Source organism: Chanodichthys erythropterus, chromosome 13 (genome assembly GCF_024489055.1).
Source record: "Chanodichthys erythropterus isolate Z2021 chromosome 13, ASM2448905v1, whole genome shotgun sequence".
Classification (NCBI taxonomy): domain Eukaryota; kingdom Metazoa; phylum Chordata; class Actinopteri; order Cypriniformes; family Xenocyprididae; genus Chanodichthys; species Chanodichthys erythropterus.
In genome coordinates, this window is record NC_090233.1 from 41,747,896 (window position 1) to 41,771,937 (window position 24,042).

General features: G+C 37.0%; 1 protein-coding gene across 3 annotated transcripts in view; it reads right to left on the reverse strand.

The window, feature by feature from the left end:
* fam222ba (family with sequence similarity 222 member Ba) overlaps positions 1-24,042 on the reverse strand; it is a 64,912-nt gene that overhangs the window by 33,733 nt on the left and 7,137 nt on the right. The window contains exon 1 of one of the 3 annotated variants that reach the window (XM_067408317.1): positions 22,261-22,346. The exons of 1 other annotated variant lie outside the window; for it this stretch is intronic. The gene's annotated coding sequence lies outside the window, so the exon portion shown is untranslated. Of the gene's footprint in view, positions 1-20,808; positions 20,945-22,260; positions 22,347-24,042 lie in introns of those variants that run through there. One more of the 3 variants, XM_067408315.1, reaches the window with a different exon arrangement.

Here is a 24,042-nt window from a genome sequence, read left to right on the forward strand (position 1 = left end):
GAAACACCACCAGCAGTGGGCAAGTTTCCTCCCCCAGTCAGATTGCATTTCATAAGTCGGGTCAGTTTCGCTCTGATCGCACAGTAACAGGGTTGGACGTGCTCAGCAGGAGTGCTGATCCTAGAGGACTATGATTCTCAGAAGAACAAGCTACAGGTCCAAAATCAGATCAAGAGGGGTTTAATGCGGAGGCAGAGGCCACTGGCTTGTGTGGGTCTGTTATTGTGAAGAGTGGTGGTAACAAAAGCATGTGGGTTGGTGAATCATCCAACAAAAGAAGCGATTTTGAGATACTCATGCATGTGTGAGTGCACTTGTTCTGAGTAATTGTGGCTGCAAAATTTTCTGTAGAGGCCAGGTATAACTAAACAGTAATCTTCTAAAATCCAAACTGTTGTTTGTGTATGAAAAGCAGAGCAGGGAGTGAACCGAATACAAATGGTGCTTCCGTGATGAATCAGGTTTAAATGTCTCTTTATGGAACAAGCTGAGAAGAGCGTCACACCGGAGGAACGAATCCAGCCATGCAGACTTTAGTGTGGATTAGACTCTGGGTGGTGATGGTGGTTGGGTTCACTGGGTTCAAACCTATGATTCTCACAGTTAAGCATAATCTCTGCATATCCACCATGTTTTAAGTGCCGGCTCTTGCCTGATTAACCAAAAGCTTTAAAACCAATAGACCTTTATCACACTTCCTATTTCCGGTAAATGAAGCAGTGTATCGCTATTTCCGGTCCCATCGCATTCGCAACGCAATCAAAATAATGGCTGAATTCTCTCGCCGGTGTTACTGCAGCAATCCGGCGGCTGTAATTCTAAACAACGACACCCTTACCTCAGTTTTCACGATTTCCCCACACAACAAGTATAGAGGAAAGCATGGGTGTGACTGATACCTGATATTCTTTTAAAATAATACACGGCGCGTACGTTTGTTTGTAGAAGACCTATGCATTTCCAAACTGAGGATGTTTACATCTCATATCTTCAACTTGCTGAAATGTTTGAATAATTATATTTCCCTTAAATGTGCATTCTAAATAATGAATAAATGCATTTCCCAACTAACCTGCCACAGTCCAGTGCTCGTGTGTTTTTCTCTTACTGATCGTATTTCATACCTGTTGAATATACATTTTTGAAAGAATCTGACAGATGAGCTCCCTTAAGAAAATTAACCATGTTTTTTATATATATATATATATATATATATATATATATATATATATATATATATATATATATATAAAAAGATGTACCTTTTTTTTTTTTTTCACGGGTTGATTACCACTTGTATTACCACAGTTTTACTACAAATACCATGGTTGATTTGTGGTTAACATGGTTTAACTATAACCATTATTTTTGGTTTAACTTGTAGTAAAAAAAATTGACAAGAGCAGTATTTAAAAAGATTAAAGAGAATGCACCTTAACTGCCTTAAAGAAATTTAATGTGTAAAGTAATCTTAATCAGAAATGCGTTGACAGCGCGACTGCTTTGAATATTAATTATGAATTTTGACAAATATTGTGAATTGCATACAGTGAAATGATTTTCAGTGAAAAATGATGCAGACTAATGACTAAAATATTTAATTGAAATGAATAAATATGTTCATCCTGATCTCATTCATAAGGTCTCACGCACACTGCAGTGTTGTGGTCACTAATTAAGACGAGCACTGGCACTGTGTGGTGAAAATCACATGTTTACCAGCCATAGCTTTCTCAGATAAATTCTGTACACAGCAATTTAGAAGAGATATTTATCAAAATATCTCTTCTCCTGTGTCTGAAAATGTCCGGGTTTTAAAATAATCTCGCAGATGCTTATTTTAATTGCCGTTTATTCAACTAGGTGTTAACATCACATTGAAAATATACATAACCGGAAGAACCGATGCACTGCTTCGACGAGCACTTCCGGTAATTAATTCTGATAAACGTCTATTAATTCACCGAACTCTTTCTCTGATTACACAAATCAGCAAAAAAGTGATTAATAACATAAAACTTAATTCAGTGTTGTTTTGGAAAGTGAAAAATATAGTCTGCATTTTCTTCCCTATTGTGATGTATATCCAAGTGAAATGGCTATTCGAACAAGAAAAAAAGTAGGTCGGGACACCTTTTTGTCCATCGGGAATTGACTGGATGTCCCGGGGCCAGCGTGAAAGACGCTCAGGACAGTTGACGGAATTGTCACTTGCCCTGCGTCATCACGAAAGTTTATCGTGTTTTAAAGTCTTGTCAATTTAAACATTCAAGTGATTTTTTACCATTCAGATTCAAGTGCAAGAAGACACAAAAGAGAACTCAATTCAGTACTTGCATGCCGTTTTCTATGTGCACACATACAGAAAGCCAAGTCTCAGACAGCATTCTGTGAGCGTGCACAGAAAACTGCTCACGAGTACTGAATTGAGTTCTCTTTTGTGGTTTGCTATTCCTGTGATCTCATGTGAGTGACAGGTTGCCCCGCCCTTACATCGGTGAACATGTCATCAGAGAAGAGAAGTTGCTCTATAAGAACTATAAGAACACAAACAAACAATGAACAGCTGGATTTTCATTAACTAACATTAACAAAGATTAATACTGTAACAAATGTATTGCTCATTGTTAGTGCATGTTAGTTAAAGCAGAACTAAGTAACTTTTTTTACCTTCATAAAAAGTTTTCCAAGTCCTTACGATGGTTAATTGACTTGTAGTGGTGTATTTGAGACGAGCACTAACCCCCTCTGGCACGTCTACGCCAGAATACAGCACTTGCAAGTTGAGCTGCACCGACCCCACACAATCTCGCCTCATGTTCACGTTCACGTTCACGCGAGAGTGACAAAACGCTTTACGGTAATTCAAAAACAATGTATATATTAAGACTTTATAAGACAATTTTGAAAATTACCCACCTCCATTGAGATTTCTGTGTACTGTATTTGCAAATTACCCACCTCCTCTTTCTTGTACTGTATTTGCAAAACTACTGCGCTGGTGAGCGTTGTAGTCCAGAGCTGCGCTTGGAGTATGTACAACAGAGTGATTCACTGAAGGAAACTGTAGGGGGAGCTTCGCAAATCTTACTGAGTTCCGCTTTAATACATTAACTAATGTTAACAAATGAGACCTTATTGTAAAATGTTAACAATAAATCTTTTGTTTATTAGCAAATGGTAACACTTAAAACAATAAAACACTATACATTAACATTAGTTAATGCATTAGATATCATGAACTAAGAACAAACAACAATAATTCTACAGCATTTATTGATGTTCCCCAGAAAACTCTAGACATACTGCCATGTTTTTATGCCACCCTCTAACAGAAAACAGGCATAGGCATCGCCTGGTTGGTTTGACACATCTTCAATTTCCTCAGTAATTGAAACAAAAGCACCCACTGAGAAATACTAACTCTTCATATTTTGCTTTGTACTCATTTAAACATTTTTATGTTATCCCTAACTTCTCTGAAAGGCTCTTCAGACTTTAGACAGCTGTCCTTCAGATTCAAAGACTGAATAATTCTTTAACTGTGTGATTATTACACAAAGAATGTTTTTAATTTAATAATTCACAAGTAGAGGCCAATTAAGACAAACAAATACAAAAGTGTCCTTGATAAAGTGATTATTTTTCATCTAGGTCTGCATGACAATATTTCCTAACAAAAACAATGTTACATTAAATTTGTACTGAAAATATAACCGGACTAAACTTCAGTGTCAGATGAGAGAACTGGTTCAATTTTGAGAGTATCTAACTGTATCTGACAGACTGGCAGCTGCTGTTGCCAGTATACAAAGGTCACTTCATTTTTATTTCTCCAGAGAAAGGCAGTAGACGTTGAGTCTCAGCAACACCTTAAGTGTGAAGTGCATGCATATGCCCCAGCACATTTATGTGTGTGTGTGTGTATAATATGCTCTCTTTCTCCATAGCCTCCAGGGCACAGGGAGGGAAATTGAGGCACGCTCCCAAGGGTGGAGAGACGGTTGCCAGAAAGATTAACCCGCCTTCCTTTTATAGCCCTTGACAAGAGGTTAAATCACACGTTACAGTTCCGCACACTAACCTCTCCCTGAATAATTAGATCATGAATATTACAGTGGCTGGCTCTGACAGGCCACGGCTGATCGGCCCTGGCTAGAGCGGCTGAGGTCAACACAGGTTTTAAAAGCTGCTCTCATCACATCAGCCTCATAGAGGAAAACATTTGGGTGAAAGCATCAAAGACTAAGGTGCAACACAATAGATGTCTAATATTGTCCTCTATACCAAAGAACTCCAACAAACAAAAACAATGGCTATTTGAATTGCAGTTGAATCAAGCCCACAGATTTCATGAAGTTGAACGGCTACCAAATCGACAAGGCAATGAATTATGGAGAAATACAATGGAGAAAAATCACAATGTTCTTTTGTAGCCAAAAGAGGGTGTCTGCATCCAAATAAATCCTGTATAATGGGTGAAAAACAATACGTAAAGAGTAGTATGTCTGAACTCATAAAACAATAGGCAAAAAGTGCCTATATGACCTACTACTGCCAGATGACAAATGGTAACATGGTGAACGTAGAAAATCCAGAATTATTCATACTACATGCATTCGTACTACATGGAACATACTTTTTTAATGGATGCAAAGTAAATTATTATTCAAATGTTGTACGTACTAAGACAGTATGCAGTTTTAGATGCTGTGTATGACAGTTAACATTAGTTTAAATAGCTAAACAATACACTTAAGCAGAAGAAAAATAGATTAAATCATAAGGAATTGTAAATGTAGCGATTCTGCTTCTTGGATGGTTCCATTAACAGTTGTTTGAGTACTTTTGAGGGAAACTTTGATAAAAATAAATGCACTTCACATCAGTTATGACAAAAGTTATAGAATGTAGTTCATTGAGTCCAGTCATTTCACCACTAAACACGGAAGGAATCAGACCGTATTAGTTGCGCTATCAGAATGAAAGAAAGAAAGAAAAACAAAATCAGCTCAGATTTCTGATTTATTACAAAGAACTGGTTCATAAGAGTCATTTGTTCTGAAATCAAACTACATCTGTGACAGTATTTGGCCTTAAAACGTTGGGTTCGGGCGCCAGTGGTAAAAACCACCACAATTATTGAATTCAATTCCTCATTAGAGACACTACATATAGGGATGACACTATCAATTTTATTATATGAATCAAATAGAACAAGGAACCACAAGAAAGTTGATTCAATTCAAATCATATTACATTACAATTCAGTACATCATATTCCACTCAAAAAAAGAAAAAAAGAAAGAAAAATAGAGCGGAAAAATAAATAAATAATACAGGATTGCACTGTAGATTCAGTAGCATGTTGTGATATAGTGCACTACCACGTTGCTATGCATTTGTTGCGTCTTAAGTCTGGCTGTTCAGGTGTTGTTATGTAGATGGCAGGCATTCTGACTGCCCGAGTCAAAAAAAGCCTCCAAGTGTCTATAATATTCTAGCTACTAGATATGACACCACTTAGCAACTTGCTAAGTGGTGTCATATCTAGTAACTAGAATATAGCAAGCACCACTAAAAGCGTTCTTCACTGTTGTCACTAAACTAAAGTTGATTTGTGGACGGAGGCCATTGATATGAGAGGATGAATATTTGTCGGGTCAAAGAGATAACGCTACTCCACTTCACAGAAACACCTGCTCTCGGATGACTATGGGCAGGAGCCCCTATTAATTACAGGAAGCCGCCACAGAGGGACAGTCAGCATGCAATGAGACCCTGGGACATCATCTACAGGAAGACAAATGGCCCAACTGTGACTGAATGCAGACACACACACACTCAGCTCCCTCTCATCCTCTTCAATCAAGCTCTGTAATGCTGCCCGTGTAGGTCTTACTCACTGCCAGCCAGGCTATGCCGCATTTCAGAAACTAGGTCACATGGATGGCTTTTCATCACACGACTCTATATTATATGCACCAAGCTGACTTCAAAACACTATAGGCTACTTTAAATATGCTTTCGTATGCACGCTAGCACAAAACAAACAGAGCTAGCATTAAGAAACATGCACAAAAGAGCTTCTAGTAATGGATGTTTTCTTCAAGTAACTCTGCATTCTGGTCTGTGGCACAAAAGAGGGAAATGGCTGAAGGTGCACCCATCATTGATCGCTGAGAGATGCCTGACAAAAGGTCTCCAGTAGCCCCCGTAGCTAAGCACTACACTTCTTAGACAAGACCTTTGTGTAGCTCGTGTAGCTTTTGTATCCCTTGTACACAGATTAATAGCACACTAGAGTTATAAAGCTCACCGGATCAGCTTGTTTTTTTCAAGCAGGACGACAGAAGCCTAGAAGGCACCTTTGTCTTTTGACAGGATATTAAGCCGCCCTCATGTCTGTCAGCGCACCTCTCTGCACCTGCTTCTGCAAACAACTCTCTCTTTCTCTTCCCCACAAACAGGAGCAGGGCTCAACAATAAGGACTGCCTGATGTCCCGGGTCGAAAAGACGCTCAGAACAGTTGACGGAATTGTCACTTGCCCAGTCGGGCCAGTGTGTTTTAAAGTCTTGTCAATTTAAACATTCAAGCGATTTTTTACCATTCAGATTTAAGTGCAAGAAGATACATAAGAGAACTCAATTCAGTACTCGCACACTGTTTTCTGTGCGCTCACACACATACAGTAGTGTTGTCATGATACAAAAATTTTGACTTCGATACGATACCCAACTTAAATATCCCGATACCGATACTTAAACGATACTAAAACCTAAAACAGCAGGAAAAGTAAATAAATAACATATGACAGAACTTCTTTCTTCACCAGTGTTCAGCCTGATAATTCTGGATTTGATCTTCATTGCCATGAAGTTAGAGTTAAACATTAAAAATTATATTAAATCTATTATTTTCATGCTCAATAAAATTGTAAATTATTTGCTGTTATGCTTTTTTGCTGTTTTTTTTAATACATATAGGTCTTTTTGACAGTAATATTGTAAAAAATTAGATTACTGTAAATACTTAGAGCAATGTTATTAAAGCATAAATTGGTTTAAAATAAATGTATATACCCTTCACATATTTATGTATTTTTAAAATTAATTTTATTTTTGCAACCAGATATCACTTATTAAACTTAGACTCAATAATACACCTCTTTGCGGAGATCTGCTTGCATGAGTAAGATAAATAAAAAAACACTCATTTAATGTTTGAGAGCATAAACATAATGCTACACATTCACTAACCTATCGCTCTTTAAATTCTTTGTACAAATCGGGATGTTTGACGGCAAGATGCTTTTGACTCCCTTCGTTTGCGCTATTTTGTAACAACAATTTGTGGACGGTGTGCAAGAGCACCTGTATTTGCAACCATACCTCTCGTTTCGTCACCATAAAAGTCGTTGTGCAGTTGAGAGGAATAAACACGCACTCAATTTGCCTTAGAAGCAGCGCGCTGCACGCACACTGCCCCCTGCTGTCGCACATTAGGAAATACAGCTGGCACTTAAAGTACCGGTACTTTACTAATAAAATGAAGCAAGGTTTTTAAAAGCAAGGTATCGCGATACCTTTCTAGTACCGGTATATCGTGCAAGACTAACACACAGAGAGCCAAGTCTCAGACAGCATTTTGTGAGCGTGCACAAAAAAAAATGCTCACGAGTACTGAATTGAGTTCTCTTTTGTGTCTTCTTGCACTTGAACAGAAAAATACACAAACAAAAGTATGTCTAAATGGCTGTCTTGGCACGTATTCACATAAATCACTCGCTGATCTTGACTGAACAACTTTTGTAGCTTTAATAATGATTAATGCATTTAATTTATAAGACAATGCAGAGTTATTTTACATTTGATTAATCAATTTCTGTACCTGAATACTGTTAAAACTTACCTGAAGTACTATTATTATCATTTTATTTGAACTTTATATTATTTAGGCCAGCAGTTTTTGCTTTGGCATCAAAATTGAAATCAATTGAGAATTGTAAAATTTCACCGGATCTTGCATGATATTGATAACCACCGAGCTGCTCTGATAAATCAGCAGGAGGTACGAAAGGCTACAGAAGGTCTCGCGTCATGTACCTTCAGAAAACACACCAGATATATTGGCTTGCCGTGTTGACGTCCATCTTAAAGTGAACATTTCTCTGAACTTCCTTGTGAAGGATGTGCTGCTAGACAACTTTTTAACAAGCCATGAGATTCTCAGACACTTTAAATACCCTATCTGTAACGGTTGAGCTGTATAATCCAATAGGCGATGCATGATGCAGAAAGAACTTTTCAGGAATAATTATTGAAATTATTCCTGAAAAGTTCTTTCTGCATCATGCATCGTCTGTTGGATTATACAGCTTCAATAATAAAATCATTAACTGATCAGGGAACAGGTAAGAACTAATTAGAAACCAGAACAACTAATAATAAACTATAGGCAAATGGTGACTGAAAACTAAACAGAACATGACTGACATTATCACGTTTCTGGGAATGTTGATGTGGTTTTGGCAACTAATATAGGTGTAAATATTTGCTCTGACAACAGTTTGATTCTACAATGATTGCTTGCCAACAATGTGATGCATCATGAAATTTAAATGTAGTTACAATTTGAGTGGATTCGGTTTAGTATGATTGATAATTATGTATCACAAAATGTAATTGGAGGGTAAAATCGAATGCATTTACACAAAGTGAATTAAGGCTAATCCTTAAAAACACTAGCATTAAGCTTTAAACCCACACAAGCACTGTCCAATACACATCTGCAGTCTAATTCAGTAAATGTTCATTTTTGTAGCCCATTAAGCTGCAGGAGGATTCAACTGTAGCAATAACATTATTTGTGGAGTAAATTCAATTTACAAACCGTTCTATTGACACTTGAACCAACATTAGGAGGAGCAGTAAGCCCTACTTATTCTGCCCTTCCCTCAGGCTATATGTTTTGTTTGAGAGAACATCCCTGATAAACATCACCACTGATCCTGAACAAACTCTCACCAGCATTTGATTCAGCCAAAGGCAGCAAGTCCTGCATTACACCACCCTGATTCTTGACCCGGCTGTCCTCTTGTACGCTCCTCAACTCTGACCTGTCATTACAGGGCAATGTGATCCCTTCAGCTGAGTTCATCCAGCGTGGAGACACATTCCTGGATTAGGTAGCTGAGAAAGTGAGACCATGTGCTGTGGACAGGCTAGTAAACAGAGACGTTAGTTAGCCTGCAGCTTGTATTTAATAAACCCTCATTCTAGATAACAGATCTTGATGTGGCCTGACAGTTGTCACAACGGTTGATCTTTTTGAAGAAAATTTATGTGGGTCTGAGAACCCAAAGAGGTGCCTCTGGGATGAATAACTTGTTAAAGGAAATGCAGGCCATCTGAATTCAAGGCAGAGACACAAAATGGGACGGGTTAGGTTGGTAGACCAGTGGGTTAGTGAATTTCTTTTTTGTTTTAGCTTTAAAGGGGATTAAATAAAAGTCCAGTCATTCGCCTACTTTTGATTATTAAAATCCAAAGTGCCATGAATTGTTAAAGGTGCACACAGTAGTTTTTGTGGAGTAGTTTCTGTGGAGCTCGTTTAACAAGTTAATTTTATTTGATCATCACATAATGTTGTTGTCTGCCTCGCAAATTTTGGAATAACTTGGATGATAATGATCTTACAAAATGGAATTACTTTTGATCAAATTAATGAATGAAACCGAGTTATCATAATATCACCACCATAATGAGAAAGTACATGAAATCAAAACACCAGTCGAATGAGAAAAGACAGCTGTCCATCCCTGCATTCACGACAGGTAAGCGCAGCTGTACCCCCGAGTGAGCTGAGAAGATAACTTATCTGATAGCAAAATGATTTTGAGACATATGCTTCCTTTAAGTTTCGTCGAGGGAGAAATATTTACGAAGAGAAACACAAAGTGCCGCTGTTAGAAACTTCGTATTACCATTACTTAGCTTAGTATACCATTATGTATTATCGTTAACTTTGTTTCGTCAACGCAGCTCGTTTTCTCACCCGAGCATGTGGATATTATTGTTTTTGAACATGTGAAACAATGAACATGTGAAACAATATGAACATGATAACCATATACTGACTCGAGTGTATTATGTACTTTTTGTACGATTACTGGCGCTGTCTGCTTTATCAGTGTTTTTCCCGTTCGCGCTGCTTGAGTTTCAATGCTTTTGTTCTTTAGATTTTTTTTTTTGTTTGCATATATTGTTTAATGCTTTGAACTAAAAGAAACGTAAGCTTATGTATATAACATAAGCTTGTTGTGTTTATTGCCTAATCGTAAGCTTGTTCAGAAATGTTAACAAAATCTTGAGGAATTAAAAAAAATAATGTCCTCTTTTTTAACGTCATTTAAATAAACAAAAATTTGAATATTCAAATACAGTATTTTGGAAAAATGCCCATCCCTAAAAATAAATTATATATATATATATATATATATATATATAAAATAATACTAATAGATTTGTAATTAAAAGTGAACTTCAAAAGTTTGAGATCAGTAAGATTTATTAATGTTTTTGAAAAAAAAGTCTCTTGCGTATTGTAAAATGTAATTTATTCCTGTGATGCAAAGCATCATTACTCCAGTCTTCAGTGTCACATGATCCTTCAGAAATCATTCTAATACGCTGATTTGCTGCTCAAGAAATATTAATCAATTGCTGCTTAACATCACTGTTTTCTGCAGAGCTACTTCATAGCTGAATTGAACTAATTTCATAATTGATGGACTACTTTACACAGCTATTGAACTGAATCAACACTGAACTGATTTCAACTGAATAATGACTGTTTACTGTTGTCTTTCTAGAGTTGCTTTACTATAGAACTGATTTTTTGCCCCCATTATTTTCCTGTTTATCACTGTAAAGCTGCTTTGAAACAATCTGTATTGTATAAAGCACTATATAAATAAAGGTGACTTGACAATATTTTTGTCAATTTTTTTAATTTTATTTTTTAAAATAGAATTTTGCAATATTATAAAACAGTCACTTTTAAAAGTATTAATTGCTTTTTTTTTTTAAATCTTACTGACACAAAACTTTTGAACAGTAGTGAATGTAGAGCGCACACACTGTGTGTACCTTTACATTATTGATAAGATTACTTTAATGCTTCTTTGTGTACATTTTCAGGACTTACAGATGAGATGTTTGTGCTCAATGTAATGACTGTAAATTTTAAATTTGACTGTAACACACAAAATATCCTTAGTAGTCATACACTAAACAACATCTGCTCGTGACAGAACAGACCAAGAAAGACCGGTAATATGTCAGGCTGAACCCCCCCCCCTCTCTCACACTGAATCCTATCTCACAAACACGTGAAAGGGAGATGGACTTGCCTCAAATGTCCAAAGGTGCTGAGGTTAATCTAGCGTGGCAGAAGTCACTCTCAAAATGAATACGCAGCACATGCTAGCTTTAGCTCTGAACACAAACGTCCATTCAGGATGACTTCTTTCACTCAGGCCCAGTGAAGGTCAACGCTCACCTTTCACCTTCTCTCTTAGCATTACATACAAGCCCCGTTATTCATCCCTGCTCTTGCTGGAACTTTAATTAAATATAAAAATAAATATTGTGGTTAAAGCAATCCCTTCCGCTGGACTCTTTCTACCACAGGAATAATGTCATCTGTCCATTTCGCCCTGTGCAGAGATAGCATTCAACTTTCATTCAGTATTCAGCATTCTCAACAATGGGTCTTAACAGGAGCACTGATTCATAGGCCACATAAAGGGCCCCTATTCTCCACTCTGGATCCCTCGCACTGAAATAACACACACGCTCTGAAATTTTCACACACATACACGCTAAACAAACACTTACACACATACACACTCACATAATAGTGGGACTCTTGTACCTCTGCACAATGAAAGGGTTTTTACAGGATATCCAGGTCAGTACTCTTTTGACTTTTACATTCACCTTTTAATGTGAAATAAACACACGCACACAAAACATGGCTAGAGAGAAAGCATTTAGCCTGAAGAGGTTTGGCTGACCAGACTAGAAAACTAGGCGGAGAGTAACCGAGAGACACAAACAGCACTAATCCTCTTTTTAATAGGCTCAGCGCTAACAGATGTGTGGCAAATAGGGTTGGATCAATAATAAACTTTTGGTATCTGGTACCTTGCTTTCAGTACTAAATTGTAAACAAAAAATATCAGTATACCATGCAACTCTAGTGGCCAACACAAGAAAACTTAGGCAAGTGAGTCTACACTTCCCTCTCTTATCATGAAGAAATGGAAAAAGATCCAAAAAAATATTTTTATTTTATAAATATATGTGACCCTGGACCACAAAAGCAGTCATAAGTCACACAGGTATATTTGTAGCAATAGCCAAACAATACACTGTAGGAGTCAAAATTATCGATTTTTCTTTTAAGCCAAAAATCATTAGGATATTAAGTAAAGATCATGTTCCATTTAGATATTTTGTAAATTTCCTATCGTAAATATATCAAAAAATTATTTTTGTGAGTGGATATGCATTGCTAAGGAATTCATTTGGACAAATTTAAAGGCAATTTTCTCAATATTTTGCCAATATTTTGCCAATACCTCATTTCTTAATACCTCAGCTAAATATTGTCCTATCCTAACAAGCAATACATCAATGGAAAACTTTTAGGCTTCCAGGAAAAAAAAAAAAAAGGTTTTGTGGTCCAGGGTCACATATATACAGGCTCTTGAATATATATATATACATATATAAGCTCCTGAATCTTTTGAAATAATTTATGTGAAAAGAAGTTGGCTTGACTGGTGTGACAGCCTTGAGTTTGACCTGAGGGGGCTGTAGATCTTTAACAGCCAATAGGGCTGGCCTCTGATAAAAAGCAACCAATAGCAAGGGCTGACAGTAAGTGCTCGCCTGTGGCAAAGAACATTCATCAAAGAGCTTTTATGAGCAGCAGAGCAGAGGCTGGCATGATAAAATTTAACAGACATGCCAAATATCTACAACACACCCCCTCCCCGGCCGCCTCTGTATCTCTCTGATTGTCAGCTGACTCAACCTGCTCCATGTAACCTGACATTAACCTTTTGATGTTTTGCCATATTGTTCTCTGATCCAGAAGGAATCAACTATCACAGCACCCTGTCATCTCAATGTAGCTTTTTATTATTTATTATTCCTGTCTCAATAACACAATACATAATACAAAAAAAAAAAACAGAACACAGATGAAACAAAAGTCCATATAGCATCTGTAAACAGCTTCAGACATTAAAATGGAAAACTGAGGGAAAAAAATACATAAATTATACCTCCGGTCCAAAACAACAGCAAAAATATGCCAGATTTGTGTCAATCCGTCTGTCTCTCATTAAAGGAGTGTGGCTATCTGCGTGCATGCAAATCAACATGATCGGGATGAAGGATGAAGATGAGCAAGCATGTCAAAATGACTGTCAACAAAACATTCAAATGCCTCAAATTTATGAAAACCCATAGGACTTGAAAAATGTGGCATTCAACACTTTCTATAAAAGATGAAGCTAAATCTGTCTCTTTGTGAACAATGCAAGCAAGTTTTTTTTTTTTAATTAAATACAACCAAATGAATTAAAATAAGGGCTGGGTTAAAAATATTGATTTCTCAATTTTAATTGATTCTCATATTGATGAATCGAACTGAATCTCTTCCACTTGACTACAGTTACAGCATGAAATAAACATGAATGAACATCAGAAAGAATGTTAAAAGATACAGTACAACTTTACCGAAATCTATATCATGTCTCATGTAATCGCTCAATAGGGCTTTTCACATGGCGCTTAAACTGAAATATGCGTGATAGAATGTTAGGACTATATGCTTAGCAACAGTCAAACAATAGCTTGCCTCATATTTACATGCTTTGGACAGTCACAGAAACACAGCATGTTGTAAACAGTAGTTTCAGCGTTTGAGGGGAACACTGTCGGATAATGACTGAAAACGTGACAACTGGAGTGAAGAAGAGACCATCGTTTCATCCTTCACTTTATAGTCTATAAAGTCGATTCAGAAAAAAAACTTGAAAGGATGCGCAATGCTAGAGCCTTTATGTAAACATCGCCTGCAGCATTTGTCCAGTCAGTGACATTGACACTGCAAATATGCAAATAAGGATGACGTTAACCCAGGGTTTAGGAATGTGCAGTATGAAATGGCAGGGAATACCCAGGATTGATTGTTAACACTGGTAGGGCCCAATAAAATCCGTTTTATTTTTTCCCAAATTCCGTTTTTTCCGTTTTAATTTTTCTGGATTGCATTTTTTTCCATTTTATTTATTTTTTGACTCCATTTTAATGGTTAAATTAAATTTTAGCAATCAAAAAGCATGTCTAATTTATTGAAATAAGGAATCTTGTCCAATTTACCAACCATTTAATAAAAGGGCCCTACGTTTTTTTAGGGCCCTACGTTTTATTCTTTCCCCTCAAATTTTATTTTTTACCAAATTCTGTTTTCTGGATTCCATTTTAATGGTTTAATTCCATTTTAATAATCAAAAAGCATGTCTAATTAATTGAATTCTTAAAAACAACAATATTAATGAATTAAAAAATATATTTTTATGATTTTTTTCTCTTCAGAAGTTCTGTTGTGTATTTATTTTTTTCTGGCAATCAAATGAAGGCGTACCATTTAATTTATCTTTTAATCATGAAATTAAACTTTTTTGTCAAACAATGTGCTGCACAACAGAGCTTTACTGTTAAAATTAAAACATGGAACACTGAGATTATTGTTTAAAATATATTTTAATAATGTATTATTAAATTAATTTATCTAAATTCTATTGTACAACAGTAATATGTTTCTGTCAAGTTAAATCAAACTTTTATTTTGATGGTTTGCCTAGAGCTTTGAGTATATGATGGTAGTTTTCTCAAACGAAGCAGTTAAATGCTGATGAAAAGACTTTCAGAGCAGCTCTGGAGATTAATTTGTGCGTTCATATAGTGAGGCGACAGAGGACCTTGAATACGCAATATTGCGTTCATAATCGCATGCGGTTATGAACGCGATATTGCGTAGCTTGTCCGCGAACTACGGCTCTGTATATTAAGTGCCGCTCCATTTGAAAGCAGGTGATGGACATTTACGGCTAATCACAGAACCGGCTTTTCTGACGAGACACGCATGACAATCGCATGCGATTAATCGTGCAGCCCTACTGTTTTCTCTTCACGACTACAACTCAGTGTCGCATGACCTCAGAGGTGCCAACACGCAGCAAGCCGCCCTGGCACCCGAACAAGAGATGAGACCGTGCTAATGGCATCTTTTCAGATTACACTGGACAGATATGCAATTTGCCAAGCAAACCCTCATTATGCAGCAGGGCAGAGACAGAAGGGAGGGTCAGATATCCCGTTCCAGAGGTCTTATCTAGAGCCGTAAACAGATAAGAGCAGATGACTGCTGCCCTACTACTCAACTTACAGACAGATGCACAGACAGAGGGGATAAACATGTTCCTCTTCTACAGCATGAGACACACACACACCCTCCTAAAATACAGATCTAATCCCTGCTGTAGAATAAGAGTCATTATACTGGCCATATCACTCAGGCACATGCATGTACACACTTCCCTTTTACAGGTACCATACTAACTCTGCTTCCACACTAAAAGAGGCTTTTTGTTTGTTGTGTCTCAATATAGATGACAGGTCTAAATATTTCATTGGTTGGCATTTAAGAATTTCCCATTGTCATAGTGTAACATTATATATTCTATAAAAATGTAGAAAGCAAAAGAAAAATACCACATACTCATATTGATCTACTTGGTCTGCTATTGAAGCTTTTGATTATGTGTATTAATATTTTGGTTTACTAGTTACTTATTTTATGTGACAACACCACTGAAAAAATCTTTAAACATCAATTACATTAAACATTTTTGACTGATGATAATAATTCATAGCTTGTTAGTGTCAAGTCAGACAATTTTGAATTGCAGACTGATTTGACTAATTTTTCTGCAATATACTTTTTGAATAAGCTATTGTTGCAAAATCCCTTAAATATGGGATTAATGTAAAAATACTGAGTTGATAACTGATGAAATGCAAATACTGCTTTTTGTGTAGTTCTTACATTTTTTATGTATTATGGAAGAATTTATCATGCAGTGTGGCATCAAATACTCCTAAAATTAAAGTCTTCACCTTACTTAAAACATTATGTTGGATCAACTTAAATAGTTGCATTCATGTTGACAATTATTAAGTTCATGTTACTTAGAAATGTGTTTTTATTGTGGCAAAAAAACGTCTTCACCTTTCTTAAAACATTATGTTGGATCAACTTAAATAGTTGCATTCATGTTAACAATTATTAAGTTCATGTTACTTAGAAATGTGTTTTTTATTGTGGCCAAAAAACATCTTCACCTTACTTAAAACATTATGTTGGATCAACTCAAAATATTGCTTTGAATTAATGTAATTCTCCCAATTGGCTTAAGTTAAAAATTCTAGTGGAAAACGTTAACATATTTTTGATTTTTTAGAGTGTTCAGTTATAGGTTTCAGCGCCTAAAATCAGCAACCGTGCCTGCAGTAAACTTTACCTACCACCACATGACAACGTTTTTAATCCACCAATGACAAAAACATTACGGCCCTGCATTTTTGTTTGAATAGTGTCACACCTCATGACTTTCTCATGCCCTTAACAGATAACAGATGTTATCTGATCGTCCTGATTCTGCACGAGGGCAGGGCAACCTGTCACTCACATGAGATCACAGCAATAGCCAAGTCAACCACAACAATCCAATGATTCAATCAATTCCCCATGGACAAACTCAGGTCCCACCCTACATTTTTTCTTGTTTGAGAAGCATATTCACCTGAATATACATCACAATAGGGAAGAAAAGACTAATCGCAACTTCCTCTTAATGCTGACTTTAAATACATGACACCATAATAGTTACCATATAAAATGTCATGAGTCCCAGCATGGGTAAAACTTCATCAGTCGTTCCATTTCCTGGCATGACTGCAGTCATTTTAGTGCTGAACTGAGAGACGAGCCTTTCCCCCCCACATATTTATTAGTCTTTTGAAGTAGACAATAAGTGATTTCCTTCTCCAGACTCTCGTCTTCTGCTCTGATTCATGAAAATGTTTCTGACTTTAACTTATAGTACAGCTAGCTTGGCATGATACACAAAACCTAGCACACATACCATTAAAGTTCAATAAACCCCTGTACAAATCTCTTTCACACACACATTCCCATTCTTTATCTACCTACAACAAATAGAGTTCAACCATAAACAAAACAGAAAACCGGTACCAATCACTGAAGCCCTGTAAGACCACCCAGACCTGTCCAGTAAAAGCATTTGGTCCAGTTGACCTCAATGACATCAGGCTCCTCACTCATCTAACAGGCTTATCTCAGTCTCTTTCTCAGCTGATCTCTTCAGACCTACAGTTTACCCTCATACAAAGGGATTTTATGAGTCAGGCCACAGCTACTGGCTTTAGGGTGCAGGAAAAGAGAGATCTGGTCTGTTTGAAGCGATATAAAGAGCAGGCATGGGAGAGAGACGGCAGAGAGGCTTTATGGCCCGAGTGTAACTAAAGATGTTGAGAACTGAAAAAGAGTGTGTGTGTGGCCTGGATTAACAGCTGGGTGTTTAACTCTCACTCTCAATAGGTGGGGAAAGAGATGAGACAGACCTACGTACATGCATTTTTCTCCAGGTGACGTGCAGTGGAAAACAGCTGTGCAAATGCAAACCACAAACACATGCAGGCTGGATGTGCAAGCTTTGAGAGAAAAGCTTGTTCAGGCTTTCTTGCAAGTCAAATAAAAGATGTTTTTTATAATCCAAATGGGCAGAGAAACATTAAGAACAAGGCTTAAGAGCCATATTTAAATTGGCTTTTAACTTGAAACTATTTTTGCAGTCATTTAGATTAAAAAAGGTAAAAAAGATGAGATTAAATCTGAGAAAACTTTCTACAGGTTTGAAAATTTCCTGTAATAAGATGCGCATAATAATAGCACCAGTGTGTTAAGAAGAACTCACAAATCAGCACATTCAGATTGAGATGAGCACACAGCCCATAAATTCTCATCATCTCCATCTTCACTACCGGCACTTGGGTTCCTCTCCATCACTTACGCTGTGATTTGTCATCTGTTGACTCACAAGCTGTGAGAGCTTGTCCTTCAGCTGAGAAATCTGTCCACTTGGACCTCATTCAACTGAAATCTCTTTAAAATCACAAGATTGTCTGTGTCTCTCTCAGCAACTACTATCAGTATTTACAAAATGACACTGAGCATCACAGGCAAAGGACAAGAACCAACTGCAAATTGTTGGCACTTTCCTCATTGCTTAAATTTGTAACATACAACAAACTTACTGATCACGTACACCACAAAGTTATTTAATAAAACATATTATCAGTGATAATTACATGGTCAAAACCGTTGATTATCCCTCTCCAACTGTACAAAAGCAGCAAGGCATGTCTCTTTCTGGAATGAGATACATTTATGGCATTCATAAAAAACAGGCTACCACGTCTGGCATTTCCTCTATAATGACCGATTCTTTCTTACTATTAAATAGCAAACATTAAAGAAAAACAATCTCTATTTACTTCTTGGTTAGCACAGGCAAGCCAATTAAACATAAACCACTTAAAGAGAAGAATGCAGCCATAAGCTCTCCATGTACACTCATAGAGGAATGTGTTAATTATCAAATGCATTAGCAGGTTGCTATGAGTTGCGAAACTAAGCACCTGGAGATATTTTAACATCGTGACCACACTGTAGTTCCATTAGCAGAGGTTACTTACTACACAGTTGATATTGACATTTAAGCAATATCACTTGAGCGCTGTAATTCACTGCCAAAAAATAAATAAATAAATAAACTACATTTTTCCCAGTTTACAGGACCTTTTAAAGGGTTAGTTCACCCAAAAATGAAAATTCTGTCATTTATTACTCACCCTCATGCCGTTCCACACCCATAAGACCTTCATTAATCTTCAGAACACAAATTAAGATATTTTAGTTGAAATCCGATGGATCAGTGATGGCTCTCTCAAGATCCATAAAGGTACTAAAAGCATATTTAAATCAGTTCATGTGAGTACAGTGGTTCAATATTAATATTATAAAGTGACGAGAATATTTTTGGAGCGCCAACGATTTATATAGTGACGGCCAATTTCAAAACACTGCTTCAGGAAGCTTCGGAGCATAATGAATCAGTGTGTCGAATCTGCGGTTCGGAGCGCCAAAGTCACGTGATTTCAGCCGTTTGGCGGTTTGACGCGATCCAAATCATGATTCGACACGCTGATTCATAATGCTCCGAAGCTTCCTGAAGCATTGTTTTGAAATCGCCCATCACTATATAAGTCATTATTTTGTCTTTTTTGGCGCTCCAAAAATATTCTCGTCGCTTTATAATATTAATATTGAACCACTGTACTCACATGAACTGATTTAAATATGTTTTTAGTACCTTTATGGATCTTGAGAGAGGAAATGTCATTGCTTCCTATTAAGGCCTCACGGAGCCATTGGATTTCAACAAAAATATCTTAATTTGTGTTCCGAAGATTAACGATGGTTTTACAGGTGTGGAACGGCATGAGGGCGAGTAATAAATGACATTATTTTAATTTTTGGGTGAACTAACCCTTTAAGTCATGAATATAAAGAATAAAATAAAAATAGAAATAAAATCCCATGTTAGACCAACAGAATCCCCCAATGTAATCAAACACAGATATCTAAAAAAGAACTGAACAATATGGCTAAAATGTTAAGGGTTTGTCAGTTCCCTTGTTATAGGATTATAGTTTTGCTGTTTGCTGACTTTTTCACGTTTGTTCGCAGGACACCAAACAATAATATGCATACAGAATAACTGAATTAAAAATTAAAACTTAAAGCCAGCAAATGGAGACTAGTTACTCTTATAAAAAGTTGTGGATTTTGTGACTAAAGGACAAATGCACGAGTGAAAATATATTTATATGTGAGTAGGCATGCATATTTGAAAGCACCCCGTGATCTATTCAAAAAGCCAAATCACATAATGGCTCCTGATAGAAGAAGAGAAACGTTACACCCAGATGTCAAAATGATCCTTCACCACGCTCGATAATTGTACTGAGAATTGGAGACCGTGTTTCTCTGGAAATATGAGTCTGAAATTTAATTATCCAGCCTTTGGAAAATGTAGGGCAGACAGAAGACAGCGCAATGATTTAAAACTGCACTCAGTGGGTAACTAATGTCAAGCTCTGGGTTTAACTGAGTGAGCACAAGATACCGTAAATCAAATAAACACTCTCTAGCCTTAGGTAATTGCGCTTTTAAGAATGGTTAGAAAGAGTCCATGGCACAAAAAACATTGAACATACAACTGAACAGTTTCACAATTAGATCAACCAGTGATGCTCTTCACCCTGAATTTATTGTTTCACAACAGTCATCCTCAAAATATGTTGAAGCTTAACTTTTGCATATACAATAACAATCTTCTGAGCAATGCAGGAAATGCCAGTGAATCAGGTTGTTTGTTTGCCAGTTACACAGATGGGAAAAGCTCAGTGCTGCCAAGAGTCTGCTGACTGCATTAAATCCTCTGATGAAAACACGCAACACGGTCGGAGATCACTATGGTCAAGAATAAAATACGGCAACACATAAGCTTAAGTCTTACCCCGGGGTCCAGTTATTTACGGATGACATTCGTCGAAATCATTTAGCACCAATCCACAAGACCGAAATGCATGGTTAAAGATCCTCTGGACCGCGACAGAAAGTGTCCAATTCAACACGGGCAGCCGCGGAGACACCTACACCAGATTGAGCAGTAGCGTCTCTCGCACTGGTTTCTCCGCCAACTAGCCCCGCCCACTCTTTGACATCAACACGGAAGCCTTCTTCCGATTGGCTCCCGGTTAGACTAGGACGCGTCTAGCAGAGCGTTCGACCAATCATGAAACAAAAGGGGAGGGACTTAGAGTTGGAAGTCATGCGGGCGGATGCGATGCATGACGTCAACCCTTTGTTACCTTGCCGACCCCTTTCATCTGAAACAGCACTTATCTACGAGCCTAAAACATAGCGTATTAATACAAAAATATCTTGGTGCAGACTGTGCACTTTAAGAAGCTTGTTGCAGGGGGGGATATTTTACAGAAAGCCCTGTTCAAGGCAAACACAACGAGTATTATAATGAAGCAGGTGCATTCAGAAAAAAACATTTTGGATATGCATTTTAATTTTAATGAAGCAAAGACTATACTTGCTGCATGGGTGGCCTGTGTTGTTACATGAAACCATGTCATTCTTGTGACTTCTTTACAGGCAAAAGCTTTATGACGACTCCATCTGGCTAGACTACAGCTGAGATTTATGGCAGAGCAACTGTACATTGCTATCCAAATGGCCAAGCAAAAATCGTGCATGCATGTGGATCGCAGTCAATTCTCCACGAACCATAATAAACCCTCTAATGATATGCGACTTTATAACTTTCCACCCACCAGCCAATCTTGCTGTCGGCTGTCAAAACCCCCAGCTTCAAATACCGCACTGCTTCTCGGCGGAGAAATCCCCGGTGACATTTCGAGACAACGCCTTTGATATTCAGCAAAGGTCAAGGCTATAAATTTATATTTTTTTTCCAAGAGGATCAAATGCGAAGTCTGCCTTCTAAAAGCCCCTGTAACAACACCAACTATCCCTAAAATGCAGCCTATGCTTTAGAAATGAATATTTGCTGAGAAAACAAGAACACTGCGAGCAATTTGTGGGGAAATACAAAACAAAATACAATCACAGTTACAAGAACTGCAGCTAAATGTCCATTCATTCATGGGAATTCAGCATACAGTAGCCGCAAATTGAAATAAATGCATTGCTTGTGTTAGAACAACTCACATAAGCGGATTTTGGTTGTATTTAACTATTGTTTTTTAAGCACTGACGTCAATCTCGTGTTTTGGCCTACTAGAGTAGAAGGCCAAGAGCTAATTAGTCATCTCTTCCACACTAAATGAAATAGAGAGCCGACTCCTTTGTTGCTTCATAAGCTTGATGGAATAGATGGATAGTAAGCAATCGTGCACAAAACCAGTACAGTATTCAAATGATATAGCCTACTTACTCTCCGTGGATCACAGCATTATGCATTGTTCAGAACATCGTATTGGATTAAAATTATTTGGATTCTGTGTTTTGATTTTTTTTTTCTAGTGTTGTTGCTCTGCGTTGCCGAATCAGTGTTGCTGTCTGCGGCAGCAACTTCCGGCGCATGCGCCACAGCGCTCGCGTCACAGACAATGGCTGTGGTCCAAACATTCTTTATTTACAAGCACGAAATTCACTGCAATTTAAACGAACACAGGGGCACACAAATGTACATATTGCGTTTACAGAATATCTTCAGTCAGCGTTAGTCCAAATACAGGGATTTTTTTTTTGCAAAAGGCAGTTTTTAAAGACGTTGTTGTCTTGCAAATTTATCACAACCTTATCTAATGCCCTTTTTCTTCTCATTTCATGTTGCTGTGACTGCAAAGATAACCATGGTTTATCATTCTCTAACCATGATAGCAATTTGGTGCATATCATTTGTGAGATTATTCTCCTCTGTTTAATTTAATCTTGGAGACAGAAAAGTGACAAGTTATATTTTAGGAATTGTAGTAGTTTATCAATGAAGTTATCTTTAGCTCTATCAGAAATAATAGCTTGAAAAACACAATAATAACAACAAGACAGCAATAATATAAGGATAAACATTTCAACTAAAAGACTCATCTCGATGGTTATCAATGATCTGTCAGGGAAGTTAAGATATTTCCTGGTTCATTTCAGTTCATGCTTTGCTAGAAGCATAAAACACAAACACTTTATTCTTGCACATTCTCATTCACTAAGTTTAGCCCTATATAATCCTGAAAACATAGTAACATTAAAATCTGCCCACTGCCAATATGTTTCTACATGTAAAGAGAGAAAATCGCTGTAACAAATACAGACTATATACATTATAGCAAAACAATACACAGGTTATAAAATAAATAGTTTAACAGAATAATAATTAAAAAAAAAAAAAAAAAAAGATTAATGCACACACACAAACATTCTTAGCAACACTTGTAAGGCTTTTAGATGGTGGGACAAACTGAATTTCCCCATTAGAAAAAAACAACAACCCTAAATTATAACAGACCAAAGTCTCCTTATAAACTAATGTGGTGCAGCCAGACAGATGTAAACCAGCCAGATGTTGGCAAATTTAATTACGCTTTTAAAATACCACGATAATGTCATAATAATTACAAAGCGTAGTTTGAGTCAAACGATCCAGAGACTACGCGTAGTCATTCAATAAGTAAATATCGATGTGTTTTTTATATTGTGAGGCATCGCTATCCGAGTTTGACAGTTGCACTAGAAACCTCATCACACCCGGACTCGACAAATATGATGATGACCAAATAGCCCACGATATTTCATTGAATTTCAATCGCGTCGAACGGAAACGAATCTACTGTTTAAATGCTTAAACTTTCCATAGATGATAAAATAGCTGTGGGAAATAAATAAAAATGAACATTTACTAGAAGTCAACAAAACAATCACGCTCCGTTCGCCATTTTGCCGGAAGCCTTCTTCTTCTTTTGTTGAGTTCTGGTAAAACGCGAGCAGAGTGTGTATATCGTCACCTACCGGTCTAATATGCAATCTGAGTATAAACCGTATAAACATACAACCTATTAGGTGGAAAATATCAAATTGTGTCTTAAATAACCAAAGTTAGAGGACAAGAAAAGACATTTAAAACTGTATTTTGACAGACAAGCCTAAACTTGAAACGCAGCAACCTGATCCCCACTAATCTCTTTTCCCCACATCTCCCCTAAGCACATACATTCCTGAC